General features: G+C 51.3%; 1 protein-coding gene across 2 annotated transcripts in view; it reads left to right on the plus strand.

Annotated features, from left to right (window-relative positions):
• The window catches only part of SNX29 (sorting nexin 29), a 554,801-nt gene that overhangs the window by 323,685 nt on the left and 210,855 nt on the right, over positions 1–20,261 (plus strand). The gene's annotated exons all lie outside the window — the stretch shown is intronic.

Below are 20,261 nucleotides of genomic sequence, written 5' to 3' on the forward strand. Positions count from 1 at the left end.
GCCATCCCTGAGCCAGTCCCTCGGGATGGGGGCGAGCTCGATCCTCCCGAAAGCCTGTGGTGGAGAAAGGGTGGGGGCCCTCCGACTCGGTCATTTGTGAGAGCTCTTTGTCATCCGTATTCTAGAAATATTTTCCTTAGATCTGTCATTTGTCTAGTGCGGGGCTGGCTGCATAATTTGCAGGGCCCAGTGCAAAATGAAAATACTGGTCTTTGTTCAAAAATTAGGGTAAAAAACGTCTTCCTTCCTTCTGTAGTCTGTCTCTTGACCTGTTGGGGTGTTTTTAAAAAATTTTATTTGCTATTTAATGTCACCCTTCCTTGGACGTGGGGGTACTTGCAGGGCAAGTGCAGACCCTCCCAGGCACCTGGGGCCCTGCCTGGGACCTGACACATGGGGGCACGGGTCCACAGCAGGCCCGTGTTAGGGTGGCGATGGAGCGTGGCAGCGCCTGCTCTGGGAGGGTGGGGAAGCAGACGGCCAAGAACCCGTGTCCTCTGCTCATACACACGCTCCATGGTCCCATCAGACTTCACGTACAAATCGGCAATTCAGAGATCAAATGACTAAGAATTTCAAGATGGTGAACACAGAGCATTAGGCCCCAAGTGCAGGCTCCTCCCCCTCTTTGAAGCTCAGACCCCGTGTGAGTGCGCTGGCCACAGGCCCAGGAGGCTGGTCCTAGCCTATGGCCTTTATGCCATGCCAAAGTGTTAACTTTACATCTAGTGAAACATCTCTCTGTGTTTTGTTTTGTTTTTTTCTGCGGTACGCGGGCCTCTCACTGTTGTGGCCTCTCCCGTTGCGGAGCACAGGCTCCGGACGCGCAGGCTCAGCGGCCATGGCTCACGGGCCCAGCCGCTCCGCGGCATGTGAGATCCTCCCGGACCGGGGCACGAACCCGCGTCCCCTGCATCGGCAGGCGGCCTCTCAACCACTGCACTACCAGGGAAGCCCTCTCTGTGTTATTTTAGCTCAGGTTTTGCAAAGGCAAGTCCAGGTTCTATTGCAAGAAAGAGGAGTAAGAGCTGGGCAGTAAACGCCCATTGCAAGGAGCTGCTGATGGAAGGCTGGAGGCCACGTGTGTGTGTGTGTGTGTGTGTGTGTGTGTGTGTGTGTGTGTGTGTGTGTGTGTGTGTGTGTGTGTGTGTGTGTGTGTGTGTGTGTGTGTTGGTTGGTGGGTCTTGTCAAGGACTGGATGAGACATAGGGATATGGGGGTGACCTTCAAGTTATTTTTCGATGTAGTAAACCTGTTGCCACCATATGAGCTCAGACGTGCCTGTCAGTTGAACAGCATCCCCTCGAGGGCTCTGTCCTTGGTACAGGCAGGGTTTTCTTTGACTACAGGCGGCTCCTTCCAGCCGCCATCCTGTCCATTGGGAGCTGCTCATACCTTCCTTGGCAACTGAGGAAATGGACGCTAGCGTGGCGCCACACGTTCCCTGACGAGCAAAACACCTTCCCTGCAGGGAGGAGCCGCGTTGGAAAGTGGACAACAGCGTTCCATCCCCGCTCCCTCACCCACCCAGCCCGTGCAGCCCCCAGAGTGTGGGGCGGAGGTGGGAGCCTCTGAAGTGACATCCCCCCACCCGCCCCGCCCAAGTCTCTTCTTTGGATGAAGCCTTTTTTCAAAACAGCAAGTTGTGTTTGAAAGGCCTGTTCATTTCTGGCTAAATTTACAAAGCAAGTCGTGTCGATATTACTCTGTCGGTACGAAAATCACATGTCAGTTCCTTCCCCGGAGTAAACTGGTCACAGAGGGGGCGTCTGCAGAGTCGCCGCGACTCTCCCAGCCTCCTTTTGCCGGTGCAGTGATTTGAGGTTCGGTGTTGTGAAGTGAGTAGCTCCCCACTTTGGGAATCAGGCAGACCAGGCTTCGAACCTGACTCTAGCAGGGTGGCTTGGGCCAGTTCCTTTGGCTCTGCGGGTCTCATTTTCCTCATCTTAAAGAGGGAGGTTGATGTGGAAGGTTGAGGTGAGGCAGCTCATGTAAAGGGCTTGGCACATGTGGGCAGATGGCAGCTGTCCCCCCTTGCCCATCATTTCTGAGTGTCCTCTCCCATGTGCGCAGCCCCACAGAAGAGCTTCCCAGGAGGCTCTCCCAGGAAGGCATTTCCAAGTGTGGCTGAGGTCACAGACTCCTAATACCAAAGACCTTCTGACCTCACCTGCTGACTCCCATGGAAATTGTGTCGATGCCACTTTTGCATGTCACAAATATTTATCGAGAGCCTTCGTCAAGCACTGGGGTGTCTGTGTGTCTGTGTGTGTGTGTGTGTGTGTGTGTGTGTGTGTGCGCGCGCGCGCGCGCACGCACGCACAAAACAGACTTGGTCTTGCCTTTATGGAGTTTATATTCTAGCAAATCAAATAGAGTGCAAACAAGTCATCAACAAGTAAGTTAATCTATTTCTATGTAACATTTACTTGCAAACTTAGTAGTTTAAAAGAATGTGTTACTTATTGTTGACTTGTGGCTAAATTTGCTATCCAGCACATGTATGTACCAGTCCGTCAGTACCAGATCACGTGCCCCTTCCCTTTTGGGCTTCAGGTTCTGATGCTCAGGACAGCTGACGTAGCTGAGCATCCCATCGTAGGGAGCGGTGACGAGCAGCTGTGAGGGTGACGGCAGGAGGGAAGTCAGCCTTTGTAACCTCATCTTAGCAGTAGCAGCTCAATGCCGTTCCGTCTTCTGTTCTTTGAGAAGCAAGTCACTGGGTCCAGCCACCCTCACGGGAAGGGGATTCCGTGCAGGCGTGAGGTGAACAGAACCCATGCTGAGAAGAGCCACTGCACACAGCGTGGCCTCTCTGCAGAGGCGACCTTTGAACTGAGTCTCCAGTGATGAGAAAGAGAGAAAGGAAGAGTAGAAAGCAGAAGAAACAGCAGATGGAGTCTCTGGAATGGGGAAGGGCTCCTTGGAGAGCTGGGAGACCACTGTGTTGGGCCATAGCGAGTTAACCAAAAAAAAAAGTGTGGAATTGTGCTGGGAAGGTTGGCAGGGACCAGCCTTTGCTCAGGATCCCCTGGTGGCAGGGAGCTCACCTCGTGTCCCGCTGAGGGTTAACAGTCGTTGTTGGGAATTTTCTGTTGAGCTGGAACTGTCCTCTCGCACTGGCTACAGGGCCCCCGGGCCTGGTTTTCTGCACTTGGAGTCGTGAAACTTACTGGACACATGGGCCTCCAGTGTGCCACGTGCTGGGCTGAGCATCACAGGGTTTGTGCTGTGGGGACGCAGCGGCATTCCTGACCTCAGGGAGCTCACAGGGCTGAAGAGAAGGGCACAGCACAGAATGGAGGGTCCGTGACACACGGCAGACTGATGCCATCCAGCTGGGCGAGGTACATGGACGTTTCTGGAGGAGAGAACGTGGAAGGATGTGGCACATGGGGCTGCCTGGTGGGAGGAACAGAACGTGTGACCTCAGAGGAGCCGGGCACTGGCCGCTGTGAAGAGGGCGATGGAGGTGGTCCAGGTGGGGGTCCTGGGATGACCGGGGGGAGATTTCTCAGCGGTGGGGAGTGGCTCAGAGATGATGTCATATGTGGAAATTCACTGTTGCCTCTGTTGCAAAGGCCCCAGGGCATCCTCTAACTTCAGAACTAGCCTTCCTCCCTGCGGTGGACGTTCCGGAGGCCGGGAGCCGGTGTCCAGGGATGTGCGTCATCTGTGTGTTTTCCTCCCCTCTCTTCCTCACTCCCCTGCACTGCACGCTTGCTGTGTTCTCGGCACTGTCCCTGGGGCTTTATGTACACGGTGTATTGGGTTGATTCTTCGCACCCACTCCCCCAGTGAGGTAGGCACCGTCACCCTGTTTTAGTGTGGGAGCTGAGGCCCCCCCTCATGGGGGGATGATGGAGGCTGTCCTCCCTGAGGCCCCCTTGCCTCTGAAGCCTGTCCCTATCCAGCGCCCACACGCCTTCTTGTCTCTTCCATTTCAAACCTCTTGGGTCAGAACATCATTGGTGTTTGTTTAAAAATCCCTCAAAGAAATTTCCAGAAACCCCTAGGGCAGGAGTTGAGAGGGTCTTGTATTTATGTGGAAGAACATCCTTCAAGCAGATGGGAGTGGGGGTAGGCGTTGCCGTCCCTTCTTCTCGGTGTCAGAGCCCCTGGGCTGCCTGCAGGGACTGACAGGCCATTCATCGGTGGGCTTTGAGGACAGATCGCTGTGTTTTGACCCAGAGACAGAGCAGTGAGCCCAAGTGCAGCCCTTGCCTGGATGGCAACACCTCCAGTCCAGGGGCGGGAGATGCCGATGTGCAAAAAGCAAGTTAAAGTCGTTTGCTAAGTACTGTGCTCGGGAAGGGAGAGGCGGCCACCTTCTGCTTTCCTGCTGGTGATTCGGTGACCTGAGCTGGGCTGACAGGGTTGTGCAAGCAGGACCTGGGAGCCCTAGGACATGGGCTGGGCCTGTGGCAGCCTGGTCAACAAGACAGGCCCTGCTTGCCTGCAGGGAAGCACCACCAGGCCTTGGCCCTGGCCGGAGGCTTGTGGTCCCCACCTTGCCGGATCCTCCCGCGTCACCTTTCTCTTCTTTCCGCAAGCAGAGGAGAGCCGCTGAGTGAGGCGTCTTAGTCCGTTCAGGGTGCAGGAACAACATGCCACAGACGGGGCGCCTTACAAACAACAGGCATTGATTTCTCACGGTTCGGGGGCTGGAAGTCCGAGATCAGGGCACCAGCACGTCCGGTTCTTGGGAAAGGGTCAGCTTCCTGGTTTGCAGATGAGCATCTTCTCGTGTCCTCGCGTGGTGGAGATCAAGCTTTCTTGTCTCTTCTTAAAGGGCACTGCTGTGGTGTGAATGTTCGTGGTCCCCCTGCCCCAATCCATACGATGAAAACCTAACGCCCAAGGTGATGGTACTAGGAGGTGGGGCTCATGGGAGGTGCTGAGGTCATGAGGACAGAGCCCTCAGGAGTGAACTTATAGAAGAGGCCTGGAGAGAGCCACCTTGCTCCTTCTACCACGTGAGGACACAGTGAGGAGTCGGCCGTCTGCACCCTAGGAGAGGGCCTTCACCCCACAAAGCTGGCACCCCAATCTTGGACTTCAGCTTCCAGAACTATAAGAAATAAGTGTCTGTTCATCATCTGCCCAGTCTGTGGCATTTTGTTATAGCAGCCCGAATGGGCTACGACTGGCACTAACCCCATTCACGAGGGCTCCACCCTCCTGACCTAATCACCTCCCAGAGGTCTCGTCTCCTCACACCGTCACATTGGGGGTTAGACTTTGACACATGAATTGTGGTCGGGGGACACACATGTTCATTCTATAGCACTAACTTCATTGCAGGCAGAGGTCATTCACTGTGGATATAAGCCCTGGAGTTCTAACGTGGTTGAATGTTTTTTAACATTTAAAAACACTCATAGGTAATTTCTGTTCCTCTCTGCCCATATGCTACACACCCTTACTGCACGCTTACTGTGTGTCAGGCACTGTTCCAGGCCCTGGGGGACAGCAGTACACACATGCCCAGAGATCGCTGCCTTCCTTTGCTTCTCCCTTGTGAGGATCAAGTGAGTTTGAAGAAATAGTAGTCAGATGGGAGTGAGGGCCGCATAAAAATCAGAACAAGCGCAGGGAGTGATGGGGCTGGGAGGACTAGTTTATACAGGGTGCACTTGGAAAGCCATGCTGGCCAGGTAGTCTTGGAGTAAAGGCCCAAAGGTGGAGGAGTGAATGTGCCTGGTGGTTAGTTACCTGGGAGAGGGAATTCCTCTGCAAAGGCAACAGCAGGTGCAAAGGCCCTGGTGTTTCAGAAACAGACATGAGGCTGGTGAAGAAGGGAGGGGCCGTAGGATCCGAGGTCAGAGATGTATGGGCTGGATGGACCGGCTTTGACCTGAGTGACATGGGGAGCCACTGGTGAGTTTCTTTTTTTTTTTTTTGGCTGCATTGGGTCTTTGTTGTGGCATGCGGGATCCTCGTTGAGGCATTCAGGATCTTTCGTTGTAGCATGACAGCTTCTCTCTAGTTGTGGCATGCGGGTTTTTCCCCTCTCTGGTTGTGGCACTTGGGCTCTGTAGTTTGCGGCACGTAGGCTCTCTAGTTGAGGCGCACAAGCTCAGTAGTTGCGACACGCGGGCTTAGTTGCCCTGCAGCATGTGGGATCTTAGTTCCCAGACCAGGGATCGAACCCACGTCCCCTGCATGGGAAGGCAGATTCTTTACCACTGGACCACCAGGGAAGTCCCCACTGGTGAGTTTTTGAGCAGAGCGACAGTGGCCAGTCTGTTGAAAGCAGATGGATGGTAGCCAGGGGCCTCTTGCCGGGGTCCAGGTGAGACGGCCTGGTGGCTGGGCCCGGTGTGCTGACAGAGGAAGTAGTGAGAGGTGGCTGGATTCTAGATCTGCTTTGAAAGGAAAGCCATCAGAACTTGCTGTGGACTGCATGTGGGCTATGCGAGAAAGAAGAGTCCGGGGTGGCTCCAAAGTTTCTGGCCTGAGCAGACGGAAGGAAGCTGGGAATTGTCAAGTGGGAGGAGGCTTGAGGGGGGAAATCAAGAGTTGGCTTTTCAGGCCATTTCCTTTGAAGTATGGGATGCCGATTGCATATGCAAGTGAAGGGAATTCCCTGGCAGTCCAGTGCTTAGGACTCCGTGCTTCAACTGCAGGGGGCACAGGTTTGATCCCTGGTTGAGGAACTAAGATTCCACAAGCTGCACGGCCAGAAAAATAAAAGATAAAATGGTTAAAATGGTAAATTAAACAAATATTCCAAGTGGGGCTGCTGAGTGAGCAGTTGAATGTATGAGCCTGGGGGTCCCAGTGGGAGATGTGTATTTAGCGGTCATCAGGGTGCAGGTGCTATCTAAAATCGTGGGACTGGCTGAGGTCATCTAAGGAGGTTTTCAAACATCTTGCTTTGAAGAAGAAAGCTTGTGGCCATCTCCCAGATGGTCGCATCCAGATGCTTAGTTGGAGATGAGAAGGATTGTCCTACTGTGCAGTGAGGGTGGTCCGCCCCACAGTGCAAGGGCGACAGCCTCCTGGGAGAACCTGCGAACCGGCAGTCCTGACCCAGCAGCCGGCACTCATCCCAGGTCTGGGACAATCAGGTTCTAGGAATACAAGCACCGAGGAAGCAGACATCTTGCCACGAAACTGGTGCAAAGTGAAAGTTTCCGGGGCTGAGTCACCGTGGCGTGACACCTCCAGGGCCCTTCCTCGGCCGCTTCAACCTGATGTGCTGCATCCTTGAGCCAAACTCGTGTTCTCTCTGCAGCAGCTTCCAGAGGAACCCCTGAGGCCTCTGCAGGTGGAGCGTATTCAGTGTGTGGTGCAATTGGATGTATGATGCATTTTCTTTCTTGGCATAAATAGATTTCTACCTGAATGTCTCATCGGTGTTTTGGGGGCTGAGTCATTATGAAAGTGGGAGTTCAATCAATTTTTTAGGCCAGGCATGGCCTGTTTAGCGCGCTGAAGGCAAGACCTTTGTTTCTTTGGCAAGGAACGTGTTGGAGAGCAGTCCACGTCCCTCACCGTATGGAGGTGCTCCAAGTTCATCCTCCAGTACCCGCCCACACTGCACACTTGTACCTCAGCAGCACTGTCCTTCTGTCCAGCTGTCTGTGTCCACAGTTCACTGCTCAGCATGACTGTGTCCACCCTGGAGAAGCAAGGTGGTCGTTACTGAAGGGGGCTCCTCTCAGCTTTAAGGCAGTGCTGTTTGGTATGAGAAAGAGACCATCCAGGGAGAGAAACATTTTTCGATGCTCATAAAATTGAATGTTTTTCATTTGCTGTCTTTCTTTCAAAACGTGGGCATAATTTATCGAGCCGTGTTTAAAATATTCAGGAGGGCTCTATGTATTCCTTCTGAAGGAATATGATTAAAAATGCACCGGCCTCCCCTGATTCCTGGAAGACATTAGAATGTGACAAAGAGCCACATAATTTCAGGATTTACATCTTTATATGAAATCCTGTGCTTTCCAGCACCTGCACAATAAACTTAAAAACAGCACTTCAGGGTGATACATCTTCTGGAGAAACCTCTGAATTGGGGAGCGAGTGGTAGATCTGTGATATTATGTAACTTCCTAGGTGTGGCGTCCAGTTCTCAAGAATGAGAAGAAGCTGCCCCAGGGTGAGCCCCTCCTGTGTGCCAGGCTGGGGCTCTGAGGTCAGCTCTTGTCCCATCTGCGCCTCCCACCAGCCCTGCCCGCTCAGCACGAGGGGTCCCCACTTTATAGCACAGGAGGCTGGGGGGCACAGGAATGCTGCGGCTCAGACGCGGCTGGGCCTGGGTGTGACCTGGTTCTCCTGCCTCCTGCTGGCCAACCTCCTCCCGCCCCGCCAGCCTCGCCTTGTGTACAGTCTCCTGGACCCCTCCCCTGGCCCCCGGGACCCCACTGTGTCCTGGCTGGGACACTGGCTGTGCTGTGTGGGGACCGTCAGTGTCTGAATCCCTCGGGGGCAGGGAGCTCCCTGAGGTCACCACTGATGCCAGAACCTGGAGAGAAGGTGGCATATCCACCAGCTCCACTATCGGTGAGGGTGAGCTCCCAGTGAGAACCCAGGACAGCGCCTGGCACACCAGCGAATGACTGCATAGGCGAAAGAAGTCATTCCGGAAGTGGCTGCAGACAGGAGGAACTTCATAAATGAACCACCCCAGGGCCAAGAGATGGTCCCTCGTGGTGGTGGTGAGCGTGGGCTCCAAGTTCAGAGCCCAAGGCCTCAGCTCGTTAGTCTTGACGAGGACTGAACCTCCGTGCACCTCCGTCTCCTCGTCGGGGTAGGGTGGTGTCGCTGCTAGAATGGAGAAACCACCAAGGCAGGGATTTTTCTCTCTCATTTGCTGCTATGTCTGTAGTACTTGATAGATGTACAGGGCTTGGTAGATGCAAATAGAAATTTGTTGAATGAATGAATCTCTGAGAATTTTCGGATACTGAAGATGAATTTCCAAAGAAGAGACAGTGCCGTGGCTGGGCCCCAAAAGGTTGTCTGTGGATGAGCTCACAGAGGGACGATGCTGGGAGCTGGGGCCGGCCCAGGGTGTGCGCTCAGCAGATGTTTGCTCTTGATGATGATGGCCTCTCCCCTTCCTCCTTCCACCTCCCCACCCCGCCACCAGCAGGCTGGAGAAAGCTTTCTGTGCTGGGGGGACAGACAAGGCCAGCACCGAGCTGCCTTCCAAGCCCAGGATCCCTGGGAATCGATAGCTGTCCTCTGTGAACAAGCCTGTAACAGCAGTTGACAGTCGAAAGGAGAGGGCAGCAAAGCCATTTTTTAAGACTTTAAAAAAAAATGATTGATTGATTGCTGTGTTGGGTCTTCGTTGCTGCATGCGGGCTTTCTCTGGTTACGGAGAGCCAGGGCTACTCTTCGTTGCGGTGCACAGGCTTCTCGTTGCAGTGCGCAGGCTTCTCATTGCGGTGGCTTCTCTTGTTGCGGAACACGGGCTCTAGGCACACGGGCTTCAGTAGTTGTGGCTCGCGGGCTCAGTAGTTGTGGCTTGCGGGCTCTAGAGCGCAGGCTCAGTAGTTGTGGCGCACGGGCTTAGTTGCTCCGCGGCATGTGGGATCTTCTTGGACCAGGGCTTGAACCCGTGTTCCCTGCATTGGCAGGCTGATTCTTAACCACTGTGCCACCAGGGACACCTAGCAAAGCCTTTCAAAGTAATTCTTGGGCTTCACTGGTGGCGCAGTGGTTGAGAGTCCGCCTGCCGATGCAGGGGACACAGGTTCGTGTCCCGGTCCGGGAAGATCCCACATGCCGTGGAGCGGCTGGGCCCGTGAGCCATGGCCGCTGAGCCTGCGCGTCCGGAGCCTGTGCTCCGCAACGGGAGAGGCCACAACAGTGAGAGGCCCGCGTACCGCAAAAAAAAAAAAAAAAGAAAAGAAAAAGAAAGAAAGAAGAAAGTAATTCTTGACCCATTTTCACAAGCCCGGCTGAGCACAGTGTTTTGTACTTGTAATGGGTTATAATTACGACCATTGTTTGATGGCAGGTAAACGACACTATGTGCTGTGTTAACAGAAAGGACCTTCACCGTCTTCTCCTCTGTTGCCCCCCACCCTTCACTGATCCACAGAAATAAGCTCTGGAAGTGTCTGGTGGTGTCAGTGGCTTTGGCCGCCACCCCTAGGAAGACACGTGGAGTCGGGTGAGGTCTTGCGTTCCATGACAGGCCTGGGAGGCGGCACTGTATGCTGGGGTGCATGGAGGCTGGCCACGCAGGGCCACACCTCCTCCTGTGGGTACCTTGTGTAAGAAAGGGAGCGTGGGTCTGGCGTCACCTAGTGCCCTCATCTCTGTGTGACCATGGGCGAATGTTCTAGCTGCTTTGGGCCTCAGTTTCCTCCCCTGTAAGATGGGAGAAGCAGGGCACCTAGCGAAGTGTCTAAGGCCTCTGTGTGTCATTGTGCAGGTTGTACACTGCGCGAGGGCATGAGGCTGTCAGGACCAGTGGGAGCTGTGTCAGCCCGTGCGCCGCTCACTGAGCCCCTGCGGGGCTGTGGCTGCTCAGAGACACCTTTTCTTACAAAAGAGCCTTTTTCTGTGGCCCTGAAAGTGCTTGACATGTAGTAAGTGCTCAGAAAACAGTAACTGCTCTTACACTCTTGAGGAATCATTTATGGAGAACATGGATAAACGTGTCAGAGGATCTGGGGAGTAAGGTAAACTGAGATATGAATTCATCTTCGAAGGATGGATAGCATTCTAGGAGATGTGCACAGAGGGAAGTGTAGGGGCAGGATGAATTCTCATATGATCAGTGTCGGTTTTTCCCTTGAAATAAATTTCCCTTTTCCCTTTCTCTCCCCTCCCTTCCCCACCTTGCCCCTCCTCCCATCGCTTGTACGCCATGCCAGGGAAATTCGTGGAAAGCCGTTGAAAGATATTTTTAAACTTTGGATTATGGAGAAATTTAATGTAGGCAGAATAGTGTATCGTACCCCCTGTACCCATCACACAGTCTCGTCCAGCTCCAGCTGCCAAGGCCAATCCTACTCCATGCCTAACCCTCCATTGCCTTCACCTCCATATTCTTCTGAAGCAAATTGCAGACCTCTTGTCATTTCTTCATCAACATCAGTGAAACGTTTTAAGCAGAGAAGGGATGTGCTCGGGTTTGGGTCACAGGGAGGCCATTTGAGCGCCACCTTGGGGGTGGGGCAGAGGACAAGGGGGCAGCGGGGTGGCAGCTGGAGACTGTTGTGTTTGTCCAGGTGGGAGATGGGGGGCTTCTCAACCAAGGCTTGGGTGACAGAGATGGAAGAGTGGGGACAGACCTGAAGGTGGTGAAGGCTGTAGATTCTGTGGGACCAGTGACACCGGGTGTTTTTCTTGGGGCCGGTTTAATGGCACAATAATGGCCAACAGTTACGGAGCGCTCAGTGCCTGTGGGCTCCTAGCTGAGCACCTCTTGCGTGTATATCACCTTGCTCAGATCTCACAAAAACCCTGTGAAATCTGCACTGTTAACCTCATTTTATGAATGAGAAACTGAGACCCAGGTTGGTGAAAGCTTCTTCCCGGAAGTCACAGCTAGAAGGGGGGGATTCCCAGGTCGCTGGGCTCTGGAGTTGGTGCCTTGAACACCAGGCTGTGCGACCCCTCTGGTCATGCCGCCAGGATGGGTGACCAGGTTTTGTTTTTCAGCCGTGCTGCGCGGCACGCTGGATCTTAGTTCCCTGACCAGGGATCAAACCCGTGCCCCCCGCAGCGGAAGCACGGATTCTTAACCACTGGACCGCCAGGGAAGTCCCAGGATGGGTGACGGCTGATGGAACCTGTTTAAAAGCCTCCACAGATGCATGATGCCTCTTGTGTTATTCTTCTGATAGGAGCGTGTCTTTCGGCAGAGCTGGGGCTCAGGGTTTTGTTTTTGCTTTTCTTCCCCTGTCCTTGCTCATTTGTCTCAAACGACCACCAGGAAGGTGTTGGCTGCTCTTTTATTATTGCCATTTCTGTATATTCTGCCTTTGTTCTTTAAGGGCCATTAGTGGAAAGCAGGAAAGAAAAGGTGTTATCTGGGTGGGTAGCAGCTGCTGCCATGTGTGACCTTTCTCAACAGCTTGCCCGGTGTATTCTCTGAATGGTCGGGTGTCGGGAGAAATGAGGGCAGACGTCGGGGACCGGGACCCGGCAGCTCTGTGGCTGGGCTTTAACAGTTACGTAACATCTGTTTCTCAGAGGCGTCCCGTAATTAAGTAGTTCTGGGTGTTTCCTCCTCCCCCATTAGACCATAATACCAGCCGAGTGTTTTTAAACATCCGTTCTCTCAAGCCCGGCGTTCTGAGCACAGAACGGCTCGTTACAGAGGAGATGAAGGAAGTCTCTCTTCCACAGGAACGTATCCCTCGGCCTCCTCGCAGGCTTCTGCTTATCTCAGTGGTGCTGTGGATGGAGCCCAAGTGGGGCTGTCTCAGTGCACTTGAGGGTGGAGCTGCTCCCTGGGCTCCTGGTGAACCTGTCACTTGGCAGCTTGACAGTGATCCAGGAGGATCAGTCCCGAGATCCCAGAGCTCTGCCTCGTCAGGGCGAGCCTGCACGCCTTCCCGGGGTCAGCCCCACACAGCACAATCAGAGCGCAAGGTGGGCTGGAAGGCACAAGGAAACAGGAGACTCGGGGAGATGCAGGGCCCCGAGCCCCGCAGTCACACCGGCCCCCTCTTGCAGACTGGTTTTGGGCAATGCTTTACCTTGCTGAGGCTTGCTTTCCTCATCTGTAAAATGGGCATAAAGCTCGACCTCCCAGGCCGTGGTGCCTGCTCCTGTAAAGCACCTGGGACACTGCCGGACCTGAGGAGGCGCTCCGTTACGATAAATTAAGGATCACTCCTGTGGCAGGCACTGGGCGCTCCCCAAACTCTGTCATCCCTTTGTTCCTCATGACAAATCTGGACAATGGGGAACAATACCCCCATTTTACAAAGAAGGTACCGAGAGTCAGAGGTGTGAAGTAATTTACTCCAGGTCACACGGCAGTGAATAGACAGGACCTGGGTTTGACCTTCACGCCCCTCGTTTTTCTACACCTGATTCGAGGCCCTGCCTAGAGGGCTCGTTGATGCCAAACATCTCCAAGCATTCCTTGACAGTCCCCTGGAATGTCTTCATGTTGGAATTTTCATTTACACACTGGTTTGCACAATGCCTTCATATGAAGCAATGACCACTTTGAAGAAGGCCCATCTTGGCTGCCGGCCAAGTTTCTGGGTTTCTCCTTGGACCCTGAGTTTCACAGTAGTTCCTGCCTTTGCTAAGGTTCTTGTTTACTCTGGGCGCTGCTTCCCTTACTGTCAGGGTCCCCCTGAGGGGGGCTGGTTGCAGACCGGTCTGTGATAAGCCAGACTGGGCCTCGGGAGCAGCCAGAGACGGTGCCTTTTCCCAGAGCGTGCGCGTGTGTGCGCGTGCTTGTGTGTGATGGTGCCCCTTATCTGGGTAATGCTGTCTGTACTTGATCCCAGGCTTATCACCTCCTCCAGGTCCTCTGGTATCTTGAGATGCTAGCTCAGCATCCTGGTCATGGCATATGCAGAGAAGCAGGGTGGAAAGTCCAAAACATGGGCTCAGAAGTTTGAACACCAGTTCTGCTACTTGCTTCCTGTGTGGCCTTGGGCGAGGTGTCTGCCTTCTTTGTGCCTCTGTTTTGGTTTGCAGCTCGGTTCCTGAGCCTCTCCTTCCTCCTCTGGGAGATGGGCATGATCAGGCACCTGCGGGCAAGGCCCACCATCAGTCTCAGAGAGAGCGATGGCAGCTGTAATTTTTTTTTTCAAAACATCTGTGACCTCGGCTAGGTCTGGACGTGTGTTGTTTCAGCTAACGTTCCTGATTTTCTTAGTCTTCAAGCCTAAATTGACTCTGTACAAGGAAACAGGGTATATACATCTAAAAGACCAACAGATGTTGATAACATTGGTTCTTACTTTTCTTTTCAATTCTCTTCACAAATTTTATCCAAAAATGGTCGTATTTTGGCTTTTTTCATTGTTATTATTAGTCATTGTGTCTAATAATTACTAATGCAAAACGTTGTTTCAAGTATAGCATCTGTGTTGTCGATAGGTGCTTCTCAAACTTTCTGGGCTGAAGAGCCAGTTTTTTTGGTTTTGGTTTTGGTTTTGTTTGTTTGTTTGCGGTACGCGGGCCTCTCACTTCTGTGGCCTCTCCCGTTGCGGAGCACAGGCTCTGGACGCGCAGGCTCAGCGGCCATGGCTCACGGGCGCAGCGGCTCCAAGGCATGTGGGATCCTCCCGGACCGGGGCACGAACCCGAGTCCCCTGCATCGGCAGGCGGACTCCCAACCACTGCGCCACCAGGGAAGCCCTGGTTTTGTTTGTTTTTAAGTATTTCCAATTCATTGCAAACTGGTACTTGTGTAAAATACAAAAACAAAAAAAAACCAACTAGAAAAATTCCGGAATTCCTGGATTTCATACCAATATGAAATTGCTTCAGATGTTTCGAAATGCTTATTGTGAATTTCTGTGCTTGCCTCAGGTGGGTAGCAGACAGCTCACATCCCTGCCCCAGTTCACGGCCCCCTCGGTTGCAGACTTAACTCTGCCATCGCAGGAGTAACAGCGCTGCGCGTGGTGGTTGCTGCCATCTGGTGTTGGCCGGCAGGCTTGATGCGGTTTTTCTCTGGCTGTGCCTTTGTTCACCTCCTTGAGAATCTGGAAGTTGAGAGCTGACAAGTGGAGGAGCTTCCGTGACATCCCAGTTTTACAAATGATGAACTGAAAAACCTAGGTTTCTAAAACTAGGGAGTGGCCCCACTGCAGTTCACACCTGAGTGTGTGACATCCTTCCCCTTTGTCTTTGACAGTGGTTCCCAAGTCTGATTGATCATCACAGTCACTGGGGTCTTTAAAAAGTATTGCTCTGGGACTTCGCTGGTGGCGCAGTGGTTGAGAGTCCACCTGCCAATGCAGGGGACACGGGTTCATGCCCCGGTCCGGGAAGATCCCACATGCCACGGAGCGGCTGGGCCCGTGAGCCATGGCCGCTGAGCCTGCGCGTCCGGAGCCTGTGCTCCGCAACAGGAGAGGCCACAACAGCAAGAAGCCCATGTACAGCTAAAAAAAAAAAAAAAAAAAAAAAAAAAAAAGTATTGTTCTGGACTCCCGCACATTGAATCAGCATTTCTGGGAGTGAAGCCCAGAAATCTGCATTTCTCAGAAGCCCTCCGAGCAACTAATGATCAGCTTGCTTTGAGAGCCACTGGTCCACACTGTGCTGCTTCCCTCTGCTCTGCAGGACTGACTCATCTCCTTAACCCCTGAAGGGCTCCTGTGCCCCAGGGTGGAGGGCAGGGAACACAGACAGTGGCTCAGACTCTGATGCCTTCGGCTCACAGCCTGACCTCTCTGAGCCTCGAGGCCCCATCCATAGGAAGCCCTGCCCACCTTACAGGAGGGTGGCAAGGGTCACATGAGCTGATGGATATAATAGTTGGTGTTCAAAAGTATGTTAAGGCAAGTGGGCACTGGGGCTAGGGCTTTGTCTTTACCTAGGCGGGTGCAGTGTCTTCACCGCAAAGGGAGGTTCTAGATCCCTGCCCACAGCCAGTATCACTGGGACCCACAAACAGTTTGTGTGTTTTATAAAACTGAGGTAGATTCTGAGGCATCAAGTGAACATTCTCAGAGAGTTTGAGTATGTGACCAAAAGAGTCTCAGTTGCTGTTAAAATTTGGGGGTGTCTTGGTCTAATAAATCAGGAAGTGTCTAATTTGGTATGATAGCCAAAGGAGGGGTGAAGCAAGATTTACTGGAATGTGATTAGATAGAACATTCTGATATAAAAGGAAGTGCCAGAGGCTTTTTTTTTTTAATTTATAATCTTTTCATGATTTGGCAGGTAATTATGATAATTCCTGGGATTTTCACAGACTTAAAAGCTTTTTCACAGACACATTATTTTTGGAGATCATCTTCCCTGATGCTTCAGCTGGAAGGGATTGCTCAGTCTCTTGAAGCTCCAAAGGCATCATCTTACAATCCCCAACTCATATGTCACCTTGATGATGCCTTTCCCCATCAATGATGACCCTTTATGCCAGGGATACTAAAAAGGTGTCATCGCGTAGGCCAACACACTGATCAGTTGGTTAGGGCTGACTGGGTATCTTCTTGAGGAAGGTAGCAGTGATTGACTAGTGATGTCTGCCAAGTGGCAGGCAGTGGGAGAGAGCAGTGGAACCTGATAGATCGCACCAGTTCCCTGTGGTTGGGCATTTAGGTGGGTTCCAGCCATTTGGAGCTAAACTTCTGCTTGAGCACATGTGCAAGTAGAGGCACAGGCTCCTCCACAGCAGGGGTTTGCTAAGCCACAGGTGAGTGATTTCAAAAGTTTGACAGATGTTGCCAAACAGCCTAGTGACTTAAACTTCTTAATCTTTCTACCGTCTTCTCTCCAGCCTAAACGACAAAACCCAAATGTTGACTGACAAGCATTCACACCTTATTAGCTCATGAGCTGTGCACCTGCCAGATATAACTTGGGAACCGTACCTGCTGCCATCCGCGTGTTCCCTTGGGCCTTTCAGAGAATCGGGGCTCAGTTCCCAGTGCTGTGCCCATGTTGGGCTCTGTTGGAAGCTGCATCAGCTGTGGTCAGTGTATCTCCACCTGGCATTTGCCTCTGACTCTGTCGCCGTCATTAGTGTTGTCCAGTGGCACCTCCCCCTTAACCGCCTTCCGATTAGTTTTCGAGGATATACACCTGCTGAGAGTAGTAAGAAACACGACAGACTTCTCAAGTGGCCCTGAGCACAGTGAGTGCCCGGCTCTGACTTAGGGCCTGGATCTGCCGCAGGAGGCTGCCTGGCACGTGTCAAGGCCAATTCGAGAAGTGACTCCGGAGTCTTGTCTCCGGGCGAGGCCTTTCCCGATCCCCCATCTTCCAAGTCCTCCTCTCTCTCTGAGCTCTAGTCCAGTTTGTCTGACCTCTAGGATGTGAACCCCGTGACTTTCCTGCACCCCAGCACCGAGAACAGTGCCTGGCGGACGGTTAGCAATTCTCTTGGTGACATTCCTGCTTTGGAGACGGTGAGCCGTCTGAGCCACTTGTTATGGAACATGTGGCCCTTTTCCATGCGGCTTCCGGAGACCTGCCTCTCCTCCTCCTCCTCTTTCATGTCCCTTTCACGTGATCACCCACCATGTAAAATGAGCTTTCATTCACTGAGCATTTGCCATGCGCAGACATGGTGCCAAGCCTGCTAAGGGCGGCAGCTCATTTCATCCACACGGCGGCCCCGTGAAGTGAGCACTTTTGTTTGTTTTTTTGTTTTGTTTTGTTTTTAACATCTTTATTGGAGTATAATTGTTTACAATGTTGTGTTAGTTTCTGCTGTATAACAAAGTGAATCAGCTATACGTATACATATATCCCCATATCCCCTCCCTCTTGCGTCTCCCTCCCACCCTCCCTATCCCGCCCCTCTAGGTGGTCACAAAGCACCCAGCTGATCTCCTTGTGCTATGCGGCTGCTTCCCACTAGCTCTCTGTTTTACATTTGGTAGTGTATATAAGTCCATGCCACTCTCTCACTTCATCCCAGCTTCCCCCTCCCACCCCATGTCCTCAAGTCCATTCTCTATGTCTGTGTCTTTATTCCTGCCCTGCAACTAGGTTCATCAGGTACCATTTTTAGTTTTTTAGATTCCATATATATGTGTTAACATATGGTATTTGTTTTTCTCTTTCTGACTTACTTCACTCTGTATGACAGACTCTAGGTCCGTCCACCTCACTGCAAATAACCAATTTTGTTCCTTTTTATGGCTGAGTAATATTCCATTGTGTATACGTGCCGCATCTTCTTTATCCATTCATCTGTCGATGGACACTTAGGTTGCTGCCATGTCCTGGTGAGCGTGGTTTTTAATCCCCCTTTTGTAGGTGACAGGCCTCAGGCTCACAGAGGTTAAGTGACTCGTACAGGAGCACACTGTTAAGTAATCCAGCCAAGACCAGTCTTGCACTGGAGTCTGAGCCCTTAACTGCCTCTCTCAGCTACCTCCCTGCCAACCTCTGGGCCTTTGCACCTGCTGTTTTCTCTGCTGGTTGTGTCTTTTTGTCCACAGGATGACCTCCTAGAGCTCAGCATGTTTATGGAACGTAGAAGACCCGTGGGGCTGAGTGACATTAGGGAGAGTTGTTGGGAGGAGAGGGGCAGGAGATGGTGTTAGGGAGAGAGGCCGGGCCCGGACCTGGAAGGAGGGTGGATTTTTATCCTTAGGGCAGTTAGAAGCATTGAAGGTTTTAAACAGCAGGTGACAACATCAGCTGTTGCTTTGGGAAGACCACTCTTGCTGCTTGGTGAAGAAAGGATTGGAGGGCCCCTGTCTCTCTCTCTATCTTATTCCCTGCAGCTATTGAGAATAACGAAGGAAGGTCCGGTGAAACCTGTAAATGCCCTCAGAGCCTCATAGAAATTCTGGTAGGCAGTGGTTGTGCCTTTTATTTTGATGATAATGGGAACCATTTGTGATCTCACATTTCTCTTCTGAGGCTCTCTCTGAGTCTTGAATTCATTTCTAGTTATACTAGAGTTTGGAAAGAGTTGTTTGAGGAACAGTAAGCTCAGTATGGTTTATGTAAGATGAAAGCTGTTTATATCAGTAAGTGTTTGTAGGGATATGTAATGGAGAAATTCAGGGTTTCAGAGCTTCGCCTAGTAACAATGAGCATTGCCATTTTAATGACTGCAGGAAATTATTTCATCAAATTTTGTCTCCTCAGTTCCATAGGATTTCCGCGCCCCCCCCCCCCCCCATTCCCTAGTGAAATGAAAGCTTTGTCTGATGTGGTCAAGTTACTCTCTGGCTGCAAAAGAGAACCAGCGTTTTGACAGCTCATGATAAACACCGCTTGAAGCTGGGATGTGTCAGTGTTTTATGCACTTATGGAAAATTGTTTTAACACTCTGGTTTCCACTGCCAAACAAAACAAAACAAAACAAAGCAAAACCCTGCCTTGCTTTAGAAATGACAGTGGCCCTTATTTAAAGCTTGCATGTTGTGGGGGCATATTAGCAGGTATTTAGCAGTGATATTGGCAGTTGTGTATGTTTCCTCCTTGCTGTGTGGTAAATGGATTCTCAGCCCTGAGGAGACTCGTGGAGGGTTTATGTGATTTCTGTGCGTAGGAGTCGAACAGTCATTATTAGTGATGTTGTATTTGTTTGTGAAAGGCCAAAAGATCATCTTAAGCTTTTTTTATACAAAAGGAATAAGGCAACCGGGGAATATTAACTTCAGGTCTGTATGATCCAAAAAAGTCGTTAAAAGACTCAGTGACTTATTCTCCGTTTGTTAATCGCATGGCTACTGCAGTGTCTTTTATGCCATTTTCACTTTGCATTTCACACTGGTTTGAAAAAGGTGAGCATCTGAGGGACAGAGAGGGGATCACATCTGAGTGGAGATTCCCAGAGCAAATTAATGGATGCATCAGAATTATGGTTGGGAACCTGATACATTTCATGTTGATTACACCTGGCTCCCCTTACTTTCAGGTGAAAAATTTTAATTCTTTTAAAGAGGCTAAGTGGTTGTTCTCTCTGATAAATTATTAGGAAACTAAAAAGTAAAGAAAAGTAGAAAGAATGGAAAGAAAAATACGCCTTGACTCATGTTCATATCTTCATTTATTTCCTCTATGCCTTTTACCCTTTATATAACATATCCAAAAAATAAAAATAAAAAGGAGGGCTTCCCTTTGTTCCTCCTGAAGCATTGAGATTCAGGTTACTCTTTTTTTCCCCACAGAGCTTCTCCTTACATCCTTTCTTTATTCTGACAGTATGTTTTATATTTCACATAGAATACTTATTATAAATGGTCTGATACTATTTATGTATTATATAGAATGTAGTAAGTACCTGGCTGAAGTCTGGGGTGTAGGAGGGATGATCTGAGAAGGGCAGAGGGACAGGGGCTAGTGGGGGTCTGCCTGACCTCTGCATTCTGGGGGGCTTCTCTGTAAGATGCTTGCCAGATTCTTCCTTCAGGGCTCCTGATGAGCATGGCAAGATTACATTCTCACATTTCTCTAAAACATTTAAATAAATTACAGTTGAATTTGATTTTAAGCCCCAGTAAGATCACTCTTGTAATCAGAGAAATTACTGTATGTTTTGACCATATGGAATATCTTTGTTCTGTTTGTAAGTTACAGCTCGAAAGATCTGTTATTGATTCTGGACATCAGTCATGGGCTATCTTATCGCAACCTCCATTTTTATTTATTTGGGATCAGCCAAGTGTATTGAAACG

The sequence above is a fragment of the Lagenorhynchus albirostris genome, chromosome 15 (genome assembly GCF_949774975.1).
Source record: "Lagenorhynchus albirostris chromosome 15, mLagAlb1.1, whole genome shotgun sequence".
Lineage (NCBI taxonomy): Eukaryota > Metazoa > Chordata > Mammalia > Artiodactyla > Delphinidae > Lagenorhynchus > Lagenorhynchus albirostris.